The 23,448-nt window shown below is 42.6% G+C and overlaps 1 protein-coding gene across 13 annotated transcripts in view; it reads right to left on the bottom strand.

The window, feature by feature from the left end:
* The window catches only part of NCKAP5 (NCK associated protein 5), a 768,088-nt gene that overhangs the window by 695,480 nt on the left and 49,160 nt on the right, over positions 1-23,448 (bottom strand). The window contains exons 1-2 of one of the 13 annotated variants that reach the window (XM_077320246.1): positions 15,467-15,713; positions 13,974-14,097 (exon numbers count right to left, since the gene is read on the bottom strand). The exons of 11 other annotated variants lie outside the window; for them this stretch is intronic. The gene's annotated coding sequence lies outside the window, so the exon portion shown is untranslated. Of the gene's footprint in view, positions 1-13,973; positions 14,098-15,466; positions 15,714-23,448 lie in introns of those variants that run through there. One more of the 13 variants, XM_077320243.1, reaches the window with a different exon arrangement.

Here is a 23,448-nt window from a genome sequence, read left to right as displayed (position 1 = left end):
CAGTGCCAGAACTAGGTGCTGTAACCACTAAAACAGATTAATGTTATATTATCATGCATGTAAAGAGTGGGGGACTTTGTTAGATGTTAGGGAAATAGCAACTCTCCCCTCCTTTCTGTTCATAATATTTACAAAAGTTTGCTATTATGCTACTTTTAAACCCATTCTGTCACCAAGCAGGATAGGGATGAGAAAGTCTTGAGACGCAGAAGTAAAAATAAAGGGGGCACACAGAAAAATTAGATGAAGGGAGTCAGAAATGAGTGAGAAATGTGTGGAAAAGAGGGAGAGAAATTAAGGGAGGGAAAGTTTTTTTACCTTACTTTCTAACTACTGGTTTGCAAGATCTAGCTGAGCTGAGTACAAGGAAAGGGAGAGAAAAGGCGAGACTACTGGACAAAATACCTACAGGCTGGCAATTACTGTTGCAGCTTTGAGCATCCTGGATTGGTTGCTGGGCTTAGCAAAAACAACTGCTTATGTCTTGGAAGAAGGGAAGTGTAGCCAATTCTAGGATGCTTTTTGCTATGCCGAGACTCCCCGTGCCCCTAATGGCTGCACCCAGAATTGCATTTTTTTTAAAAGTTAAAAGACAAATGTTTGGCCGGAAGCTGTGTGAGGACACTGGCTTCGAGGGCCCCCTTCAAAAGCCTTCCTTAAACTGCACCTGGGGTTGACTGCCCCCTCGCCCCCTTAGTACACCGCTGGCAGGGAGCCTGCACACATGTAGCTCCTTCCTGCAGCTGTGAAATCTGCAGCAGAAAAAATTGTAGTCCCTGAAAGCTTGTGCTGGAATAAAATTTTGCCATTCTTTTGGGTACCACAAGACTTCTGTCTCTTTTTGCTACAACAGACTGACATGGTTAGCCCTCTGAACTAGAATCACCACTGGTAGAAAGCCAACCAAAGGTACTGGAGCAAAGATGTGCCATTTTTTGGCTTCTTTCTTTATCGCCTCTCAGTATCAGAATTTGCGGGTGATCCAGCTTTCTTCTCCTACTCCTAGTCTCCTTATCCGGCTCTTGCTTTTCCTGTCTGGTAACTGAATAAAAGAGAATCCAAGGGAAGACGTAGGAAGTGAAGTTGTTGTTTGACCAGTTTATCCCCGTGGGAAGCATAAGAGTCTGCTCTGCTTTTCCTCCCTTAATGCACAACTAGTTGGGTGCCACTTCTTCTTCCATATACACTCAGGGCTTCAGAGGATGGCTTCCACTGCCCACACACTTGAATCAGCCCTGCCTTTATTTGCCTAAGGATTTTATAAAATGCACTAAAGCAATTAGTCAGTCCTTTATTACTCTTTTTAACTTGTCTCTTTACTTCAGTTATCCATTCATGCAGACACACCTTAATACTGTCATTTTTCTCACCCCACCTCAAGTAAACTGACACTATTTCACATAGCTAAGTCAAGAAAAGAAGAAGAGTTGGTTCTTATATGGCGCTTTCCTCTACCTGAAGGAATCTCAAAGCTGCTTACATTTGCCTTTCTTCCTCCCCACAATAGACACCTGTGAGGTCGGTGAGGCTGAGAGACCCCTAACATTGCTGCTCAATCCAAACAGCTTTATCAGGTCTCCCAGCTGCATGTGGAGGAGGAGCGGGGAATAAAACCTGGCTCGCCAGATTAGAAGTCTGCACTCTTAACGACATCAAGCTGGCTCTCAAAAGGAAGCACAGACTTTCATAGATGCCCACACCGACCACCGAACCCATTAACACAGCTAACCAAACTCACCTCTACATTGTTCATTTTTCCAACAGAACATAAAGAGAAATGTTAAGTGTCAAGAAATGACAATCTTTCCTATAGGAATTCCAAAGAGTAGGCAGCTTCTGGAATTGTAACAGAATATCTGGGCTCTTGAGAAAAGCAGGATTTATTATTTTTAATAAATAGTAAAAACAGGAATGATTATTAATCAGTCTCACGTACACACATCTTTGAATGGCTTTTGATGTGTTCTGTTGCTCTACAGTTTTTCATTTCTTCAGCAGCAGAACAATATGAAGGACCTTCCTCAAATCCCTCAGCACCACAAGATGGACAAGAAACACATTAGAAGACTGTGCTGTTTCAGGTTTTCTTTTACTTTTACCTATTAAGTGCTACTAAATTTAAGTCATATTTTAATAAGTCATAATTTATGCATGATCCTGCATACCTGAAAACATAGAGAATCCTCCAGCTTGCTTTAACAGTGTGGTAATGCAAGAAATTGGATCGCTCACGCTTCTGGTAATTGGAATTTTAGCCTTTCACCCTAAGAATGCCATTTCAGATTCAGACTAGGTTGCCAGTGGGTGAAAGCCATTACTATGAGAGGACTGCACAGTGACCTACATGAAATACTATAAGTTGGTGGGGGAACAGGTGTCTCCATAATTAAAATGCCCTGCATATCACAGTCACTATGCCAGAATTTCATTCTTAGCTGCTCCTGGCCTTCCACCTCATACTTTGATGACATTTGGAACATCACATGCATTAAAGCAGCTATAGATGCTGTCAATCTAAAAGAAAGCCATCACTGAATGGCACGTACTTCTGTACCCTGTTAATACATGGGATGTGAACAACATAATGGTTTACCAAAACACAAGTATGCATTAGGGGAAAAAAGCAGGATTGAATGCAGCAGTTGCTTAAAAATGAGAATACCATCGATATTGTATGCAGAATTTTATACTAACACTGTCTTCACTCCCATATAACATTGGGCAAGAACACATATCTTCAGATGCACTCTTGTGCATTTTGTGGACTCCTACTAGAATATATAGAATCCTTCATTTCTAGGGTTTATGCTTTAGAAATAGTCTAGGATTGATCAGTATACTTTATTTTATAGCCTCGTTGACAGTCAAGGTGGATTACACAGTTAAAGTCAAACATAAGCAAAAGGACGGAACATTTAATAAACAAAGCAATAAAGTTTGTATTGCAAAAATCTGAAAATGCAGCTAAAACAAAGCTTAAACATCAACATGACATGTTAACAGACTCAGAAATTACACCATACAGTTTTACATAGAGCAATAGACAGTACATAGTATGCACCAGACTTTCTGGTGATGGTGATGTCACATCCGATGGGAGTGTCTGAGTGATAGCACTTCTGGTGACACGTTACTTTCAGGGGCATGGCCGGAAGGTGTGACCTGCTGATGTCACTTCTGGGGTTTCTCAAAAATTGAAGAATGTTTCAGGGATTCTCAAAATATAAAAGTTGAGCAAGGCTGTGCTATACATAGTAGTATAGTCCACAGTCCCTGTCCCTTCACCAAAGCACATTTCTGAGCATTTTTATTACATTATCTTAATTACCTGTATAGAAAAACCCTGTTGAATAATTCAGTTTTGCATCGATGGAAGAAAGCCAGGAGCATGGGAACCTTCCTGATCTCTTTAGCCAGGCCATTCCACACACTGGGGGCCACCACAAAGATTTAGAAAATTAGACAAAATGCTGTGTTGTGAATTCCCAATGCACCCAGACTATATGTTGTTCAGTGTAATATCAGAATCTATCCCGATGCAGGCAAAATAATTGTTTTTCATGCCACTATGGCAGCAAGGTTACTGATAGTACAAGGCAGGAAAAAACAGTATTTACCAGATACATCTGAATGGATGGATAACATAGGAGAAATGTGTAAGATGGTAAAACTTACTAGTATAGTTAATCAAGGGCCAGTTGAAGAATTTAGCAGTGATATTTTTACAAAGACCATGTAATCAAATAGATAATTTCAATGTGCCCCAGTTAAGATGTAAAATTGAAGACAAAAGGTAGAAATGGTCAAATTCTATTAACTGATGTATATTGTTATTCTTTTCCTATATGTTTTCTTATTGTTTGTGTTTTTGAAATACCAATAAAATCGTTTTTTAAAAACAGATTTAGAAGAAGAAATGTTATTATACCCCACTTTTCACTACATTCTCACAGGGGCTTACAATCATCTTCCCTTCCACTTGCCACAACAATCACCTTGTGAGGTGGGACTGAGAGAATTCTGGGAGAACTATGACTGGCCCAAATTTACCCAGCATGCTTCATTCAAAGAGTAGGGAATCAGACTTGGCTCTACAGATTATAGGCTGCAGCTCTTAACTAGTACACCATACTGGTATTTACACTAACGGGCAGATGTTGATTTTGCTCAGTTGCAAGGTAGCACTTGCAGAAGGCCCTGCTAAGATGCATGAAACTGTCATGGTAGAGCATAGAGGATAGGAAGTCCTATAGATCAGTGGTCCCCAACCTTTTTGTGGTTGAGGACTGCCTCCGGGGGTGGGGGAGAGCCAGCAGCCCGGGCGCTGCACACGCGTGGCAGCTGTGCACAAACGTGCATGCGCAGTTGTCGTGCATGTGTGTTTTTGCCAGCAGGGGCGCTAACGTGTACGCGCAGAGTTGCTGCACATGCGCATTTCCGCATATGCGTTTGCATCACCAGCCTGCCAGCAGCCATGCCTGCCTCTTCCCCCCCTCCTCTCGCAGCGAGAAGCTAGCCGGGTACTGTGGCCTTCTGGGCCGCAGACCGGGGGTTGACGACCCCCCACTATAGATATCTGGGGCCAAGGCCCTGAAAGGCTTTGTATATCAAAGTCAATATTGTGAATTGAGCCACGAGCATACAGAACAGAACATCAACACATTCAGACCATTGCTTATTGTTTTGTACTTATAGATTTATTTATTTTAAGATTAAGAAGTCCAGATGGCTTCTTTGCCAAGGAGAAACTAGGGTTTCTTTTTTTTTAATGTCAACATGGGGATCTGCTGCAAAAGACAACAGCAGGGCTGCATGCATGATCATCTCATGTATATAATCTGCTCTGTACCTTCTGTCCTCACTCCAGATCTCAGGCAGCATTTTCTTGCCAGTAATGAATCTTTCATGAAGTATAACAAGGAGGGTTGTTGTGGCATGCCAAAGAAGTTATTACAGTCAAGCAAGGTTTCACCAGGTAGAAATGGCTTGCTATGCAATAAGGGAATGTGTAAACTGACTCTAAATTGCTGAAACATGCAGCAAAGCCTCATTGCAAAATGGAAAATGAAAAAGAAGACAGAATTATTACAGTTCCAAACTAAAATGAAATGCTTGTTATTGTCCCATTTTTTTGAATCGTTATGATGAAAGAGAAAAGTAATAATATGCAAGTAAGACTGACTTGCAGCCTTATCGGCTCAATTATTTATTCAGAAGTCCATTGATGCAAACTTACACGCATCTAAGTATGCATAGTGTTGCAGTCTAATTGTGCAATCTTCAACAGATTTAAAATGTTCTAAATCTATGGATTTTGAAAGACTTAATTCTGTTGAGGATTGCACTATTAATCTTCACATGCAGATGTCATATGTTCAAGATACATCAGCTAGTTTCATAAATGAAAACAATTCCAGCTGGATCGGGGCAGTTCGACTATCTTCATGTTATTAGATCTGCTAGCCACATTTGACGTGGTTGACCACGAGTTGTTAGCTTACTGCCTCGCTGAGACAGGGATTTGGGGGACAGCCTTTCAGTGGCTGGTCTCCTTTCTCCAGAACTGGACACAGAGAGTAGCAGTGGGGAAGAGTTATCACACCTATGTACGCTCCCTTGTTTTGTACTACAGGGGGTGATACTCTCCCCCACATGACACCCAGTTCTATCTCCTCATGTATGGCTGCCCGGACTCCACCCAGATACATTTGCCAGATGTTTGGAAGCCATAACTAGATGGTTAGAACAGAGCAGCCTGAAACTCAATCCCTCCGAGATGGAAGTCGTGTGGTTGATCAGGACAGGAAGCACACTTCCCCATCTTTGCAGGGGCTAAACTTAACATCTCACCCACAGCAAGGAATTTGTGGGTGATCCTGGATGCCTCCCTATTGCTGGAAAAACAAGTTGCAGGGGTAGCTCGTGCGGCATTTTACCATCTTCACCAGGCAAGCCTAGTAGTGCTGTACTTGCCTCCAGACTGTTTGGCCACAGTGATCCATGTGAGGGTCACCTCTAGGTTGGACTTTTGTAACTCACGTCATGCTGCCCTACCCTTGTCCTTGACCCCAAAACTCCAGCTGATGCAGAAAGCAGCTGCTAGGGTCCTCACTCGTTCATCTTGGAGGACCCACATCCAGCCTGTGCTGAGCCAGCTGCTTTGGTTACCAGTCTTGGTCCGGATCAAGTTCAAGGTTTTGGTTTTGACCTTTAAGGCCATCCATGGCTTGGACCCTACCTACCTGAGGGACCACTTGTCTGCTTATGCCACCTGCAGGGCACGTCACTCTGCAGGTACTAATCTGCTGGTGGTCCCTGGCACCAGAGAGGTTCGCCTGGCCTCGACCTGGGCCAGGACTTTTTCAGTCCTGGCCCCAACACGGTAGAATGAGGTCCCAGGAGAGCTGACAGTCCTGATGGAGCTACCAAAGTTCCACAGGGCCTGTAAAGCAGAGCTCTTCCACCAGGTCTTTAGTTGAGGCCAGGTCTTTTAAGATCACTGGGCCCCCCTCAAGCTATTCTATGTCATCAAATGAACCCTTTGTGGATGACTGTGGGGACAACTGGAGGGTTTTTCTGCCATCTGAAGTTCTTGGTTTTAAGATTTGGAGTTTTACAGGGTTTTATAATGTTTTATGTAATCTGCCTTAAGTCCAAGGAGGAAGGATAGAAGACTAGACATTTAATTTAATAAATAATAATAATAATAATAATAATAATAATAATAATAATAATAATAATAATTTGCTCAGTAATCGCTCATTTTCATTTTATTCCACAATATGATTTTAACTTAACGGTACTACAGTATAGAAGGGAATTTATGCTGGATAGCTTAAATGCATTTCTGTTAATGGTTACTGAGGGCTGTTGTGCAGAAATTTCTTATTCAGAGAGAATATGTGAGTATGGAGACAGTCATAAGAATACTTTGAAACATATTTGGATGCTTGTTGTTTTTGGAAGGATTTGAGGGAAAAAATATTGAGGTCACTTTTTATCTTATAATTTTTATCTTTAATTGCAGAGTTTGACACAGATGTTACTATTAGACACATATGACAGCATCACATTATTAGTAGCAAAATCTGTTGGCAGTAATTAAATGTAAATGGGGCAAATACAGGGTTGTTTCAATGACCCATTATGCACAGGGCTGGAAATCTGGGATGGCGGCAGCAGGGCAGCCCTGATTATGCACCCTGCTGCTGCCATTCCAGGCCTGGCCCAGCACAACACCCCGGAAGACCCGCCACAAGGGAATGCAGAAATTTCCGCATTCCCTGGGATGCCACAGGTGCTAGTGGGGGCTGGGTCAGGCCAGCCCTGTGCATAAGTGGAAGAGCCAGGTCTTTTGGCCCGGCCCTTCCCTCAGCCTATGGTGTCCCTGGAGGGATACGTCTCTGTCAGCTCCGCATAGTAGCGGAGCTGACTGGGGAGTCCCCCCACCCCCACCTTGGTGGGAGAGCGACAGGCCATTCCCTCTGTTCCCCCCCTGCTCTCCCCCTCACTGTTGCTGCCTCCTAGCAGCATGTCGGGCTTTCCAGCCCTGGCTTTTTGCACGTGTGCATGTGCATGCCCGCGCTACGCCGGGGCAGCCCATATGCTCCAGGGGATTCCTCCCCTATGAGTACCCGGGAAGCGCTGGGGCATGCTGCCCCAGCGTAATGCCCAGCAGCAGCCCAGTGTGGCTGCCGCTGTGCATAACAGGTCAATGTGATGCTTCTTGTGACAAGTTAGCCATTAAAGAGCCATTTATAGAGTTTTGTGAAGTCAAGTTTTTGTGAAAAATTAATTTTCATTTAGAAACAATAGAATTTGGCTTGAAAAATCTGGCTGTCCATTATAGCCTCTGGTTAAAATTATAGGAAATATCCCCTCTAAGAGCCAGTGTGGTGTAGTGGTTACGAGTGACAGCTTCTAATCTGGTGAGCCGAGTTTGATTCCCCGCTTCTCCACATGCAGCCAAGCTGGATGACCTTGGGCTCGTCCCAGCTCTGATAGTGCAGTTCTTAGACGGCAGTAATATCAGGGTTCTCTCAGCCCCACCTACCAAATAGAGTGCCAGTTGTGGGGAGAGGAAGCAAAGCTGATTGTAAGCCACTTTGAGACTCCTTCCTGGAGAAAAAAGCAGCATATAAAAACCAACACTTCTTCTTCTCCTATATTCTGGCCAATTTAGCAGATTCTATTGCTGTCTACTATCTATTTTTTGACAATGGACTATTGAATCTGTAATTTATGAATGGATTACATTTGAAATATTCCTTTGTTGCTTACTTCATTAAAAATTACGAATGTTAGTCCAATTTATTCACAACATTAAAAATCTCCACATCTATGCATTAATGTTAGCATTAATGTTCTTTAAAAAGAAAAGCAAAACACATTCAAAAAGCACCTGGTTACAAATTCTCTATTTTAAAGTGTTCATAAGGAATACTGTTCATGAAAAAGTCCATTCTAGAATACAAGTTATTCAGTTTAACATGGCCCTCTACTGGCAAAATTCACCTCCAAATCTGATCAGCATAAGTCATTTGTTCTTGAATTTTAAGATTGCTCTTATGTTTTATACCAAAGTTTGTCCATCAAGGCTGTTTTAGCACCTCAGGCTTTTAGCAAAAGTGGTAAATGCACAAAGAAGCATATCTAAACAAGAACAGGATGCTCTTCAATTTGATTTTGAAGCTGCACCTTTAAAGTCACATTTGAGATGCTTAGGCCAATCTATGATGCCTTTCATACATACAAGAAAACATGTTGATTTCAACATTGCTTCAAGCTCTGCACAAACGTCATGTTTGTTCCCATAAGATACAATTGCAAAAGACTATGTTGAACTATTCTAGGTTTTAGCTCTCCAACTGCTCCAGATTCACAGAAATCCTAGGGGAATGATATATGAGAACCAGGTTTGCTTACAAGAAGATTTTTTAAATAAAGCATCAAATTTAGAGAAAACAGAGGCTAAGCTTTTATCAGCTGGGCCTCAAGTGCATATATGTGCAGTTAATCTTCCAAGAACCTGTGACCACATGCATAACTAAAACTAGGCATCTTATACCCTAAAGGTGGGCTACCCCTCAAGAAATCATTAATTAAACTATCCCAAATACTATGATGAGCTACACTATCTTGCACCTGGTGTCTGATGGTGGTCGTGGGGGGGGGGGGAGGAAGCCCAGGCTTTAAAGATAAGCTTTGCTATGAAGCACGAGAGAGGGAAAAGTTTTCTTGTGAGCAGTTGAACACCATCCTCTCACAAGACTCAGGGCAACTAAGCACCAGCAAGTAACAAAGATAGAAGGAAGAGGAGGAGGAGGTGGTGGTGGTTCTTATATGCCCCACTGGTTGTTTAAGAATGCCCATCTGCCTGCAATGTCATTGAGTCAAAGAAATTCACTGATTCTACACACCAAGCAACTGGTCATACATAATTTGGTCCTTATACATAATGCATATAAATTCATAATAAGTAACTTCATTGCTTGTTTTAGCAATTCAGTTTTGAATATATCCAAGAGCAATCACTTAATGCTGAGAATCATTCTGTCTTATGTGCAAACATATATACCGGTGCAGATACTGAAATTGTATCCCTACTTTATGCATCATGGGTAAGATCCAGTAAAAGGAAAAGTGGTCTTCTTTAACCAATCTCCCCTATTACCACAGACCACCAACTCACCCCTCCCCATGCTGCTCCAGAAGGCCTTGTCTCCCCAGAGCAGCATTTCAGGGCATTTGGGGATGTAGCAGGAGTGGAAGAGCGAGGAAGTCATTCTTTGGGAATGGAAATCCCTTCCGTCTGCAAAAGTTACCACTGGATCCAAGCCAACATATTTGCTGTGGAACAACAAATGGAGTCACAGCGAACAGAGCTGCTGCATAAAGCAGCTCACAGAATGACAAACATACATGTCTCTTCGGCTATCATAAAATGGTCTTTGAGGGATACCAATACCAGATATTCATTTCCCATCCTAAAAAGTCACACCATCCTATTAATTTCTTATGAAAATAATGAGTGATCCAGAATTTTCTGGCTTCCCATCCCCGTCCTTGCTGCCAGAGCTAACACAGCTACATTTTTAATCTGCATCTTGACATACAATTTCTTCTCAAGGCAGACACTGAAACTTGCTTCTGTTGCTTCATGTAGTAATTAACTCTTATTTTGTATTTTGCCTGTGTGACAAAAAGGCAGAGAAACTATAGAATTTAGCAATTTAGATAAGGATGAAACCTTGTAATCAATTAGCGCAGTCAAAGAAAATAATTTGCGATACAGCTTTCCAGCTGTACGGTCCTATTATGTCTGCACTCTATCCAGGCATTGTTTGACTCTGGGAAAACAAACAGGATCCTTCTGTGGAGAGCCTGTCAAATGTGGGACTCAACAGAAGCATTTGTTCTGCAAATGTCTCGCTGCAAATGCCCATCTTTCAGCAACATTATGTTTATCCACTGTGTTATTGTCCAAGGTGCTTTGACACAGAATTGACATCTCTCATAGCTTTGCCTGGAGAGAGGAAGGACAGTCATGCCTGGCAGCAGTAGGGTGCGTGAAATAGGAGTTTCACTTCTCACAATAGATGTACACTTACATACCAACCAGTCAAGGTGCATTAACCCAGAAAGGATTAGCTCATTTTCATATACAAGTCCTGAATCAGAATCTCAGATCAATCAATGTCTGAAACTTCATGTGAAAGCACTGCACAACTATATCATTTCCCTACCCAATCACTATCTCACTAAGCTCCTATTAGTCCCAGTAAGTCATAAATCCTGGCAACATCAGTGATGCTGCAGCTGTGTATTCCTGCATTGAGTGGGAGGATTGCAAGACACCTCCCAAGGTCATTTCCAGCTCCAAGGTCATTTCCAGCTCTATTGCTTTGCAGTTTTAAATGGCTTTGAAAGAGTTCTACGTGAGTTTATGAAAGACAGGTCTAACAGTACATCAAAATTTGAGTCCAATGGCACCTTTAAGACCAGCAATGATTTATTCAAGGCATGCTCACGATAGCTTGAATAGATCTTTGCTGTTCTTAAAGGTGCCATTGGACTCAAATTTTGTTGTACTACTTCAGACCAACATGGCTATCCACTTAGGTCTATCAATGGTCTTTAGCCATGCTGGCTAATTGTAATCTCTATGTTCAGAGGCAATATACCATTCCTAGGGAAGGGGAAACAAGGCATTTGTACCCCTGTTTCTCAGGCTTCTGGGGTTAGGTTCTGTTTTTACACCGATATATCATTGCTGATTAGGGATGGGCACGATGCAACTCATGAACTAAAATTCCTGATGAACTTTAACCAGGTTGCAGTTTGCAAAGTCAAGTTCATGGTAGCTCTACCGCCACAAACTTTTATGGACGTTTAGTTCTGTTTGTATTGATTAGTGGTCCCTTGCTTCCAGCATCTGACAGGGGAGGCTGCCCAGGTGAAGTTTCCCTGTGAATTTGGTATCATTGGCTTGTCCCTGAGCCACACCACAGACTGCAGTTTTCATTTCCAGAGATAGCACTGGGAAGAGAAACCATTTTGGGAGTCTATAATTGGGACCATGGAAATGAAATCCACCTCCAATCTGGGGAGATTGTAGAAGAATGGGTGACAGGGTGAAACTCCCTGTGCTGTTGGTGTGTGTAGCCTACAGGGGGTCCATTTTGTACATTTTTGTACCTGACACTTTCCTAAAAAATATTTTCCAGGCTTTAGCCTGTTGGGTTTGTAGTGACCCAGTGGCACTGGTTCTGCTAGGCTTGCAAAAATTCTTCCCACTTCAGTTTTTACTGCTGATTTTGTTCTGCAGGGGTTCTACTATACTGATGGCACCTGCACATAACTTGGATGGCATGTAGAGGAGAATCAATTAGAGGTCTTCTGTAAGTTTGGTGTCTCTAATTTGTACAGGATCTGTTCTATACACTCCTGAACCTTCTGAACCTGCTATTTTTACCATAACCATTTCCCTAGGGGCATCTTTCTGTTGTGCCATAACTCGAACCACCTAAATCCAATTCTCGCCAAATTTTGAGGACATGTAGAAGAAGAGTTGGTTCTTATATGCCGCTTTTCTCTACCCAAAAGAGCCTCAAAGTAGCTTACAATCTTCTTCCCTTTCCTCTCCCCACAACAGACACCCTGTGAGGTAGGTGAGGCTGAGGGAACCCTCAATCCAAACAGCTTTATCAGTACTGTGGTGAGCCCAAGATCACCCAACAGGCTACATGTGGGGGAGTGGGGAATCAAACTTGGCTTGCCAAATTAGAAGTCTGCGCTCCTAACTACTACACCAAGAAGAGTCAGCCAGAGTTCCTTTGTAAATCTGGTGCTTCTAGCATGCTGATGAGGGGCATTCTATGAAGTCACAAACTTCATAAACACAAACTTCAGTTAGTTTGTGACAGGTCATTGTTCTGTTTGTGAGTCTGCCACAAACTACAAACAGACCTGAATAGCATTTTTCTGGTTTGCGCCCATCTGTATTGCTGATTGGGCAGAGTCCAAGGAAGCAAAGAGCTGATTTGCTAACATTCTAGTTTGAAGCCAGTTGGTGATCTATTTGGACAAAGTAGCTAATAATTATTTTTTTAACTTGTTATCACCTTACTAAAGCATAAAAGAGGAGTGGACAATTTCATGGAGGTTAGGTCTATCAGTGGATACAAGCCATGGTAATTAAAGAGAACCTCCACACTTAGCGGCATTAAAGCTCTGAATACCAGTGCCAGGGGGCAACATCTGGGAAGGCTTTGGCCTCTATACTTTGTTGTTGGGTCTCTAAAGGAATTTGCAGGCCAGTGTGTGAGACAAGATGCTGGACCAGCTTGACTGCTTGTTTGATCTTCTTATGGTCTTAGATATTTGCTGCTTTGTGTACTGTGAGACATTCCAAAGATGACCAGAACATTTATGGCTGGTGAACAAGGGGAAAGGAAGACAGAAAGAGGGTCTGGCCATTCATGAAGTCTGGCAAGTTAGACAATTTGCTTTCTCATGCTATTTGAGTTGAGTCTTGGTAATATTGAGAGCAGGACAAACCTTTGCCTGAGTTGCCCCTGTTGCTGTCAAAAACATCTCCCACTGCTGACTGATAATACCTTAGAAACATAAGATGATATTTCCTTTTCCGTAGCCAGTGGTACAAACACCAAGTATACATAGAAAAGGCTATCACATACTACAGGCAGGCGACAGAACAATTTCAGCACCAGGGCTGGTTCAAGATCATTGCTCCAGTCCAAATAAATGTGCCCATCTTTTCCTCCTCCTGCACTGCTGGTGGCCAGGTCTACTCCAGCCCTTGAAGTATTGCCCAGGGGCTTGGCTTTGACTCAGCTAACAGTGGACAGAGCTGCCAAGAGCCACCATGAGGCCCCAGACAAAGGTTTCATGTGGACCACCCCAAGTGCTCCTGATTAAAACCAGATATCAAAACCAAACTAGCATCCTGATATCATGAATAAAATAGTTATGGTTTGTTAAACAGGAAACAGTAAAGGGAAACAGACAGGATTTATTCTACACAACTTTTGTTTTAGGCTGTGCAGATTGCACTAGAATGTGGTACGGGGGGGGGGGGGAGACCAAATAGAATCAGAAAGACTTCCAAGCCAAGAGACATAACCAGAATATGAAGTGCACTTAAATTAAATGCAGTTGAAATACAAATCCCTGAGAATAAGCCTCATTGGATGACCCAAAACATTCGTCTCTTTCAAAAAGTACTCAACTGAAAAATACTTTATATTTCACCTCAAACAAACAAAAAAGCAGCGTCACGTCCATTATATAAGGGGATAGCATTTCTTCACAATAAAAATGGAAAGAGACTTGCTTTTATAAAATAAAAGCTGGGAAATCAGAGAACCTGATACACATCGGCCCCTCGAATCCCTACTCCCTTTCTCAGTAGACCTGCCTGTGGAGTCTTCCCAAACAGTGGCAGGAGTTACCTCCTATACTGCTGGTGGGTTAGAGTCAGGAAAGCCCTGGGGGTGCATCAGACCCATCTATATTGTGTCCCTCCCACAAGAGGCCTTCTTCAGTATCAGCAGACAGTAGACAGGGATAGAAGACCTTACAGGGAGAGAGAAACAAAGAGTTACAGTGAAGTTTAGGAAGGGTTTTTTTTTTTTTTTTACAGAGTAGGGTATTCTTCTTCTGCAATTTAATTTGAGGAGGTTACTTCTTTAATATCTCACAGAGATCAGTAGTATATGTAATACACAGTGGTATGAAAGTATGGAGGTGTGGTTTGAAACATGTCCAAAACAGTCTTGATGTCCATTAATACCTTGTAGCTAATATTCTTAGGGGTGAGAATGAACAGTAAATGCATGCACACTTTACTTCGATCAACTTGTCAGCATTTTGAAAATAAAAGTAATAGAGCGAGAAATGGAGAAAATCAAGGCTGTATCAGACTTATAGATTTTATATGGATTCAGTTGTTTCTTATGGAGGAAAACAGGGACCAAACAAGGTATCTCAAGTTACAGTTTTTGCTTTGGCTGATGTACTACTCATCAAGCCTGAGCACAACCACTGAAGAATCAATCACTGGAAGGAATATACAGAATCCATCCTTCAAGTGCACTCTAGAATTGCATTCATCACAGAAGATATAAATGATGGTGCAGGAGCTCTTTAGTCATTATTATCTCCCACTTTTTGATCATAAAATCCTTTGATCCTCAACCACGGGACATGGAAGAGAAAGGATGGTGCGAATCTGTCATTCATTATTTGAAAGGACACTTCTAATATGTAAAATAAGAGGTCATCAGCCTCATAGATGCTTATTACCGTATACATAAAGCATAACCCTCTGCTGATTTTTTCTCACTGTACAGAATTAGCTGCTCCAATACTACTTCAGGGACTGTTAACAGGAAAAAATTTCCTGCAGAGGTATATGCTGTGAAACACAGGTACCTTTCACATTTCTAACTATTCCAAAATGTATGTGGTAGATCGGGATTGATTTGCGCAAGCTTTGTCATTTATAAGCCTCTTTATGTCAAATCTGGAAACAGCCCTTCGACATTCTAATATGACCTGAGCTTTACACAGAAACCACAAGAACAGGAATGTTAAAGTTCTTCACTTGGCCAAAGTCCAAAATACACACAAATGATATTAGCTTTAAAAACTGTACACAGATCAAACTATTAAACTGGAGGAGGAGGGAACAATTTAACATCACCGTCAAAACCGCAAGCAGAGAAGTCAGAATTTCAAACACCCCTCTTTGATGAGAAAGTGCATAAAGCATTTTGAAATGTCTGGCTAGAATTCTGCCTAATGGCAGTGCACTTGCTGCTGTTGTAATTAAACGCAACCCCCAAGTTGTGATGCAGAAAAACAGAGATGTTAAAAGAAAGCAAGCTGTGCAAATCTGACTCAAGTGTTAGTAGGGGGGGGGACAAGCAAAATAGCCCCTTACTTGTTGTTGCTCTGCTTTAAAAAACCTCCAATACTAGACAAATCCAAACCATAAGAAAGTTTTCTGCAATCCAAACGTCTCTTGAGTGTAAGCTGTTTATTTACCAAGTCTTTAAAAAAAAAAGCTGTCCCGAGGAAGACAGAGTTAGCTTTCAAGTTCATCAAGAGCAAAGCTAAAAGTCCTACTGAAACTGCAGACATGAAGTTTGCTGCCAGTTCGCCTTTTCTGCTCTCTACTTGTAAATACAAGCTCTGTGGACAAAGTCCCAAATGACATCACAAGCAGCTGCTTATTGTTGAGTCTATTAACTGGCTGTCAAAAAAGTGTGTGTGTGTGGGGGGGGGGGAGGAAGTACTACAACTCTCTCCTCTGAAGCACAACCAGCAGGCGGAGCAGGAATGTCACTTATACATATGTAAATACTTGTGATTATCTAGACCATGCTTTCCTTTGAGCCAATAAGCCAAGTTTCCATGAGAAGCAGAATCCTTGCCAGTTTGAAAAATAGGAGGAATAAAGACGGATCCTAGCAAAAGATAGATAGGTATAATATAATATCTTTTGCTAGGATCTTTTATTCCTCTAGTTTTCTCCCTCTCACTCTCTGTATATATAAACACACATATATAAAGAATATGAAATGCAGTTATTTATCACTGCATGCTTCTAGTATGACTATGCGTATATAAATATTATATAGACACTTATATGAACCTTGAGCAGATGTCAGTATTGGTCTGAAATTTAATACAGCCCTCTGTATTAAAGTCGAAGTATTAGGGCTGGGAGAAGCTTTCAGAGTTTTGAAGATCTCATGTGCACAGCAGAATTTTTTTAAGTGACTCAGACAAACATTTGCAGGCTAAACATCTCATAGCCAGCATTCTTGTTATTTCATAAAATAACCTGATGCCTCTTTAAGAAGAGGACTATAAAGAAATGCAGTTCAGCGCAGCAAGATGAAGCACCCTGAAATGGAAAGAAGACTGTTGAAAACCAAGGAGACTTACTTATCAGCAAAAATGGACTGGGAGTCGGTTGCAAGTGATAAAGACGGGCATTCAGCTGGTGGGAGCCACAGAACAAGGAAAGCACTGATCTTTCCCTCGCAAGACTATGACAGAAGACTCCATGGCTATGGAAATGTGAAACAAGTAAGACAGTTCCAACTGAGTCTTCAAGGAAACTGCTGTGCATGTTTGGGGGGGGGGGTTGTGTTTCTAGCGTCGTCACAATCACACCCCCTGCTTTCTTGTCCTTGGGTGCTTCTCCTGACAAAGAACTGCTGTCACATGAAGCCTGCAGTTAACTTATCAGGAGGTGATCTTTTCAAGCCAAAGTTTCACTGTTCACTGTAATGGGGACATGAAGAAACCACTGCTGTGTGTACTAATATCACCACTGTTGACATAACATGGAGGAACTCTGACCACGTATTTTCCAAACAAAACCTTCAGGCTCCACCAGAATAGAAGGAGAAGAGTTGGTTTTTATACCCCGCTTTTTGCTACCCAAAAGGCATCTCAAAGGCTTACAATTGCCTTCCCTCCTCCCCCCCCCAACAGATATCCTGTGAGGCAGGTGGGGCTGAAAGAGCTCTGAGAAAACTGCTATGTGAGAGCAGCTCTAAAAGGATTGTGACCAGCCCAAGGTCACCCAGCTGGCTGCATGTGGAGACATGGGGAAAACAAGAGGCTGTCACCTGAAATTCAAAAATGACTTTAGAAATAGATTTTTCTCTGGTAGTGCTTGAAGTTGTGGGAAACTTTTAATTGCGCCAAGGGACCAATAGTGGGTACCTTCAAAACATCTGCTGCCTTTGTACTATTCATCCTAGCAAAAGTTGTTTCATTATAACAGGGTAAAAGACACGAGCCATATCTTCCCATCCCTTTTTGTGATATATACAAAGTAGGCAGAGACCATTTCTGATCAAATTAGATGCTTCAGATATGCAATAAAGCTCACAAATAATGTTTTGACCACACATAGTCAGTCATTGAGAATCTGAAAGGAAGGCTGAAAAGAACCAGCTACCTTCTACCTCTTTAAGGCAGTGGTCCCCAACCTTGTTATCACCGGGGACCGGTCAACACTTGACAATTTTACTGAGGCCCGGGGAGGGGGGTAGTGTTTTGCCAAGGGATGTTGTTGCCGCCGCCTGAGCCCCTGCTCCACTTGCTTTCCCACCGTCACCCCTGAATTCCCACCACCCGCTGGGGGTCGCTGCCAGCAGCAGCTGCGCAGTGCCACACCTAGGGGGAGCCGCAGCCATGGCGGCCACCGGAGAGCACCAAAAGTGAGCTGGTGGCAGAGTGGCAGGGCAGCCCCCAAGGCAACAGCCAAGGACGAGGACGAGGAGGACCCATGGCCCAATACCGACTGATCCACGGACTGGTACCAGTCCCCAGATCGGGGGTTGGGGACCACTGCTTTAAGGGATTCTTACTTGCCACGGGCAAATCCGTTCCACTTAATATAGGCTTCGCACCAAGCTGCAGGCTGGAATTTGAACTGGGGCCAATTGCCCTGCTACTTCCTGCTCCCACATGGAGAGGCATTTAGCCCGGTGCACCTCGTCCACCCCGAATTTGTGCTCCCACATAGGAGCCAGGGCAGTTAAGTTCCCGGTGCGAAAGTGTTGCAACTTCTCCATTGTCTTCCATCAAAAGTGCTCTAAACTCAGCAGTGAACAACTGTTCACATGCACTGCAACAAGTAGTGACTGTGGCAGCTGTTTGGAGGCCATTGTACATTCAATTTCATTTCCTTGAGAAGAACAAATCTTATCAAAATATCTATGGGGAAAGTTGATGTGTTTCTGTAAGTCAATATTGTGTTCCTTGTTTCCAAGAATTATCATTGTATCTCTGGAACTGAGCTACTGTTGTATGTCTGTCCTTGTGTAACTCAAGTTCACTCAGTACGTGATGAAAAAGCCTAGCACTGTTTCTTAATAATGTTCATAGAACACTTTCACGATGCAGTGTGCCCTAAAGGTGATGTTATGGATTTCCAGTTATACCACTTTTGTTCTCAATCCAGCTATCACAACTGTGAGCTTCACTGAATTGAAATATTACTCTTCCCAGTCTTAAGTTTCTTTGCTTGAAAAATAAGATGTGATATGGTTCTAACAAGACCTCATCTACAATCACATTCAGTTGTTTTCAGGAGTTTGTTAAAGGCACTTTGGAAAGAGTTGCAAAGTCATCCAAACACAGTTGTAGTAAACCTGAAGCTGATCTAGTGTTGAACTTTGCTTTTTCTGAGATCTACTGGTGACAAAATTCGAAGCAAGGCTGTGCCCAAAGTCAAGATACCTCTAATCATTCTCTCATTCAATGAGAAGGAAGGGAAAAGAAACCTCTGGGAAGAGGTGCCCAATTAGCAGGAAACTGGTCCATCTCTGAGATGCTGCTGGCATATTCCATCGGACAGCGAGCAGCTCAATGGGATGCCTGTGTGTTGTCAGCAGTGTCTGGATTTAGCTTTCCTATCTCTAACCTCCTTGTATAGAGGCATCTTTAAGACCAACTAAGTTTTATTCAGGTTGTAAACTTCCATGTGCATAGCACACTTCTTCAGACAATGAAATGGAAACAACCAGACCACATATATAAGGCTATTTCCATTTGTTGGTCTTAAAGGTGCCATTGGACTCAAAATTTGTTCTGCTATTTCAGACCAACACAGCTACCTACTTGAATCTATCTCCTTGTGTAGTGATACCCACTACCTTTAATGTTTTTGTTTGTTTGTTTTACAGCTAACACCATATTCTTCTTTCTGAGGTGGAAGGGTCACAACACAAACACAGTAAACAAGATTTTTTTCCACACTGAATATTGTGACATCCTGCGAAGGTTGGATAGATTCATGTCAAGAGATTATTCTGCCTCGTTTAACTACTCTTACTTTCCATTTTGTAGACCTCTAAAAGTTATATAATCTCTCAGGAATGCTGGTGATAGTTTTTCACTATCTGGAAATCTTCTCATGGGGAGGGGAGGAGGCTGATCCTCTGTCAGAGGCATCTCCTGTGTTTTATTATTTGTAAGCTGTTTTGCCAAGCAAGTTGACCAAGGAGGCAGGAGACACCTCGGCCTCTATGAGGTGTGCTCAGATAACCAAGCAGAACCGTTACCTCATAAATCCCTCTCCTACAGTCTTCCAGGTGAAGAATTGGGGAAGGTTCAAGGCAATACATAACAATGTCCCTTGTGGCTTGTCAGGCAACAATGAAATTGCTTTAAGGGAAGAAAAAAATATCCAAGGGTATTTTTTCCCCAAAGTAACACAGTTCATTGAAAAGTTGATATAATAGTTAACCACAGGCACATTTGAGGCACTCATTGTGCTTTGCAACCTGGGCAAATACAGCTCTTCAGCACCTTTCAAAAAAGGTACTATGAAAAAAGGCAAGTCCTAACAGATTCTCTCCAGTAAAGCAAAGGAAATAATCTCCAAATTGTTAATTTAAAGATATGGTGGACCTAAGAGTCAGCGTGGTGTGGTGGCTAAGAGCAGAGGTCTTGAATCTGGAGAACTGGGTAAGTTTCACAACTTTTTAAAGCAATCACACTGGTGCCTTCTGATTATAAATCAATTTCCCATATTTATCTCCCTCTACTGAACTTTTCTAAATTATGAAGTTGAATCAATTGATCATTTGGTTGAAAACTACCCCAAGCTTATTAACCTTAGCCTTAGGGTGGGTTTTTAAACACGTCCCTCTTGGCCCAAAATTTGACACACTCTCCCACGTATTTTTTGTTGACAGATTTGGATTCTCTCTCTCTTTTTGTTGCCTCATTTTGTTTTCACATGTTATCATTTTTTAGTTTTTATTATGGCTAGCAGATATATTTGTGACTCATTCATTTAATCCAGAATTGTATTCTTTGAGGTCATTCATCCACATTTTTTTAATGCAGTTAAGCAAGAATGGATCGCTAGTCATTTTTATGTGGAATGTCTTTCATGAAAGAAACTCACTGAAATGCACACAAGCCACCGGGGTGTCCTTTTCTATTTTATCATATAGCTTGTTCAATAGAACCGATTGTCTATAAGACATAAGCTATAGGGTGCCAACATGATGGAAATTATTCCTGGATAATGACTGTCCCTATTCTATATGATGAAGCATTTGCTGGAACACTGATAGCTTTATTTAGGTTATATGGCGCTGAAAGTGGAGCTGTGCTTAGGTCACTTTTTATGTAACTGAAAGCTTCTTTTTGTTCACCCCCCCTGTGGGTTTTAAGATCTCAGTGGTTTTGACTCCTCCAACTAATAGGGTAGGATATTTCCTAGGTGTTATCATGTCTATGAGCCTAAATGCATTTCTGACAGTGTGAACTGTCTGAGAGATGGCTTCCACTTTCTCTGGAGATGAGATGACCCCTGTGCCATCAATAATTTGGCCAAGAACATTTATTTCCTTTTTAGAAAACTAACATTTATCATTTTGTGTTATGCCTGATTCCTATAGCCATTCCTACAGGTGCTGCCCTGGCTGGTTTCTAAGTTTATTTGCTGGAGTCCAGAAATGTAGCATCTCTCTCCCACATTTAATAGCTTCAGATGGGAAAGAATGAGAACTTCTTGTTGTACTGGATAGCTGGGTCAGAGTGTCAGCTAGGCGTGCGGAGGTGGTAAGAAAGGAAAGCTCCAAGCCAGAGATGGTTAGGAAATGGACTGAAAATAAAGGTGAATATTGCAAGTAGATAGAGTGAACTTTGTCTCTCTGCCATAATGCTATAAATTGGAGTACTCAATAAAGTGGAAGGGCAATAGATTCAAGACAGACAGAAAGAATTCTTGATTCAATAAGTAATTAAATTGTTGAATTCACTGCCAGAGAATGCAGTGGTCCCCACAAGCATAAATTGCTTTTAAAGTGAATGAGAGCTTCATGCAGCCATCAATGACTACTAGCCATGGTGACTAAAGGAAACATCCATATCTAGAAGCAGCTAAGCTATGGTTTCCCAGTACTAAGAGACAACATCAGACTATGCCCTGTTTGCTGGTCATCCAGAACAAATGTTTGGCTGACATATGATAAAGGATGCCGGTTCAGATTAACCTGTGACCAGATCTGGTAGGATAGCTATGTTCAACTGTGATCTTGAAAAAATCTGATATGGAGAAATCCTGTTATTTTTTTTTTTTTTTTTTTGAGAACGCTGGCCTCGGCTCTTCGGTATGAACCTGAGGTGATTTTCTATTAGAGAGGTGAGAGAGGAACAATATTTTTTGACTCCATTATTGTCTATGGGGAAACTTCTGCGGAGCTGGGGAGGGCGAGCTGGGTGTGTTTTTAAGGATTCTGCCACCAAAATTTCTCAGCAGCTGCTGGTGGCTATCCTTTCAATACCACCCCCTTTCAACTGAATTGGACTTATGGGTCATATTCTATGGACCCCTAAATAACTCAGCCATCTTCCATTGTTTCCTATGGAAGGAGGAAAAAACAACACATTGTGAGGAAAAGTAACCCTGAGAATCATTCTTCATAGGAATGCTATTGAAGCTATTGCAAAGTCCAAGCAATGAAATATCTGGAAAATCTGAAACAATGTAACATAAAGAATCTTATACTGGAGTATCTTAAGGTATTTAAAAATCAAGAATCCCAAACTATGTAAACCTGGAGCATTTGTAACCATGAGTGTCTAAATAAAATTGATATGGGGTCATGGGAGGAGTTTGGTGTTAAATGTTAAGGGCCAATCAAGTCCATCATTGGCACCTGTACACTTCTGATTGGCCGTCCACCCACTGGCTGCTCAAACAGATTACAACTCCTGCCCCTAACTGTCTTCCCACAATTTAGCCACTATTTTGCAGTCTCTGGCCCCTCAGACACCTCTCCTGAAGTGAGTGAGCTGCCGGGGGTGCATGAAGTCTCTTTGACTTTGCCCTCCTAATGGATCCTAACTACAGAGCTTAGGGAAGCCAGCCTGTGTCTTCTCTGAGGGGGAACGCTTACCCCACCACCACTCCAACCGCTGCCTTCCCCCTATTATGGACCCTGGGGCACACTGGCCACTAGGCCATCCCTTCCAGCCACCTGACATGAAGGCTGCCAGCATGTGCCTCCATGCCACCTCCCGCCAACTCTGAGGCGTGCCTGCAGGCCAAAATAATCCAGATGGCCCCAGCCAATGCCACAAACAGAAGAGAGGGCCAGGGGAGAATGGCAGGGAGAGGAGATAGGGCCCACTAGAATTGCAGCTCCGGACTAAAGAGAACAGTTCCCCTGGGGATCCCAGTCTCCAGGTGGAACCTAGGGAACCCCTAGATTTATAGCTCCACACTGCAGAGATCAGTTGCCCTAGAGCAGGGGTAGTCAACCTGTGGTCCTCCAGATGTCCATGGACTACAATTCCCATGAGCCCCTGCCAGAAAATGCTGGCAGGGGCTCATGGGAATTGTAGTCCATGGACATCTGGAGGACCACAGGTTGACTACCCCTGCCCTAGAGAAAATTGATGTTTTGAAGGGTGAACTCTCTTATATTATAACTGGGGATATCAGCCTGCTGCTTACCTAGCCCTCCTCAACACAGTCCTGGGTGAGTAACAGACACCTTGCAAACGTTCTCCACCTGTGGACTGGGCTGCCCTTGGTGTTTGTTTTCTTGCTCATGACTGGTGGAACTCACAGACAATTGGGGGAGGCTAGGATTTCCACTCCATGATGCCCAGGACACCCCTGGAGACCCAGTCCTTCCTGCAGGCCGTTCTGCCCAATTTTCCTCCATTACGGAGGAAAGAGAAGAGCGCTTCCTATCCTTGCCTTGGGAACTTGCTGGCATCACGTGGGGAATCACCCATGGCTTCATGGTAAATGAGGTTGTCCCAAGAATGTCTTGGGATGCATCCTTGCCCCAGTGTCCTCTTGGTTGTTCTAGGGTTGGCCAAACTGTGGCTCTCCAGATGTCTGTGGACTACAATTCCCATGAGTCTCTG

The sequence above is a fragment of the Paroedura picta genome, chromosome 2, assembly GCF_049243985.1.
Source record: "Paroedura picta isolate Pp20150507F chromosome 2, Ppicta_v3.0, whole genome shotgun sequence".
Lineage (NCBI taxonomy): Eukaryota > Metazoa > Chordata > Lepidosauria > Squamata > Gekkonidae > Paroedura > Paroedura picta.
Note: the sequence above shows the minus strand (reverse complement) of the source record. Positions and strands in the feature narration are given on the sequence as shown.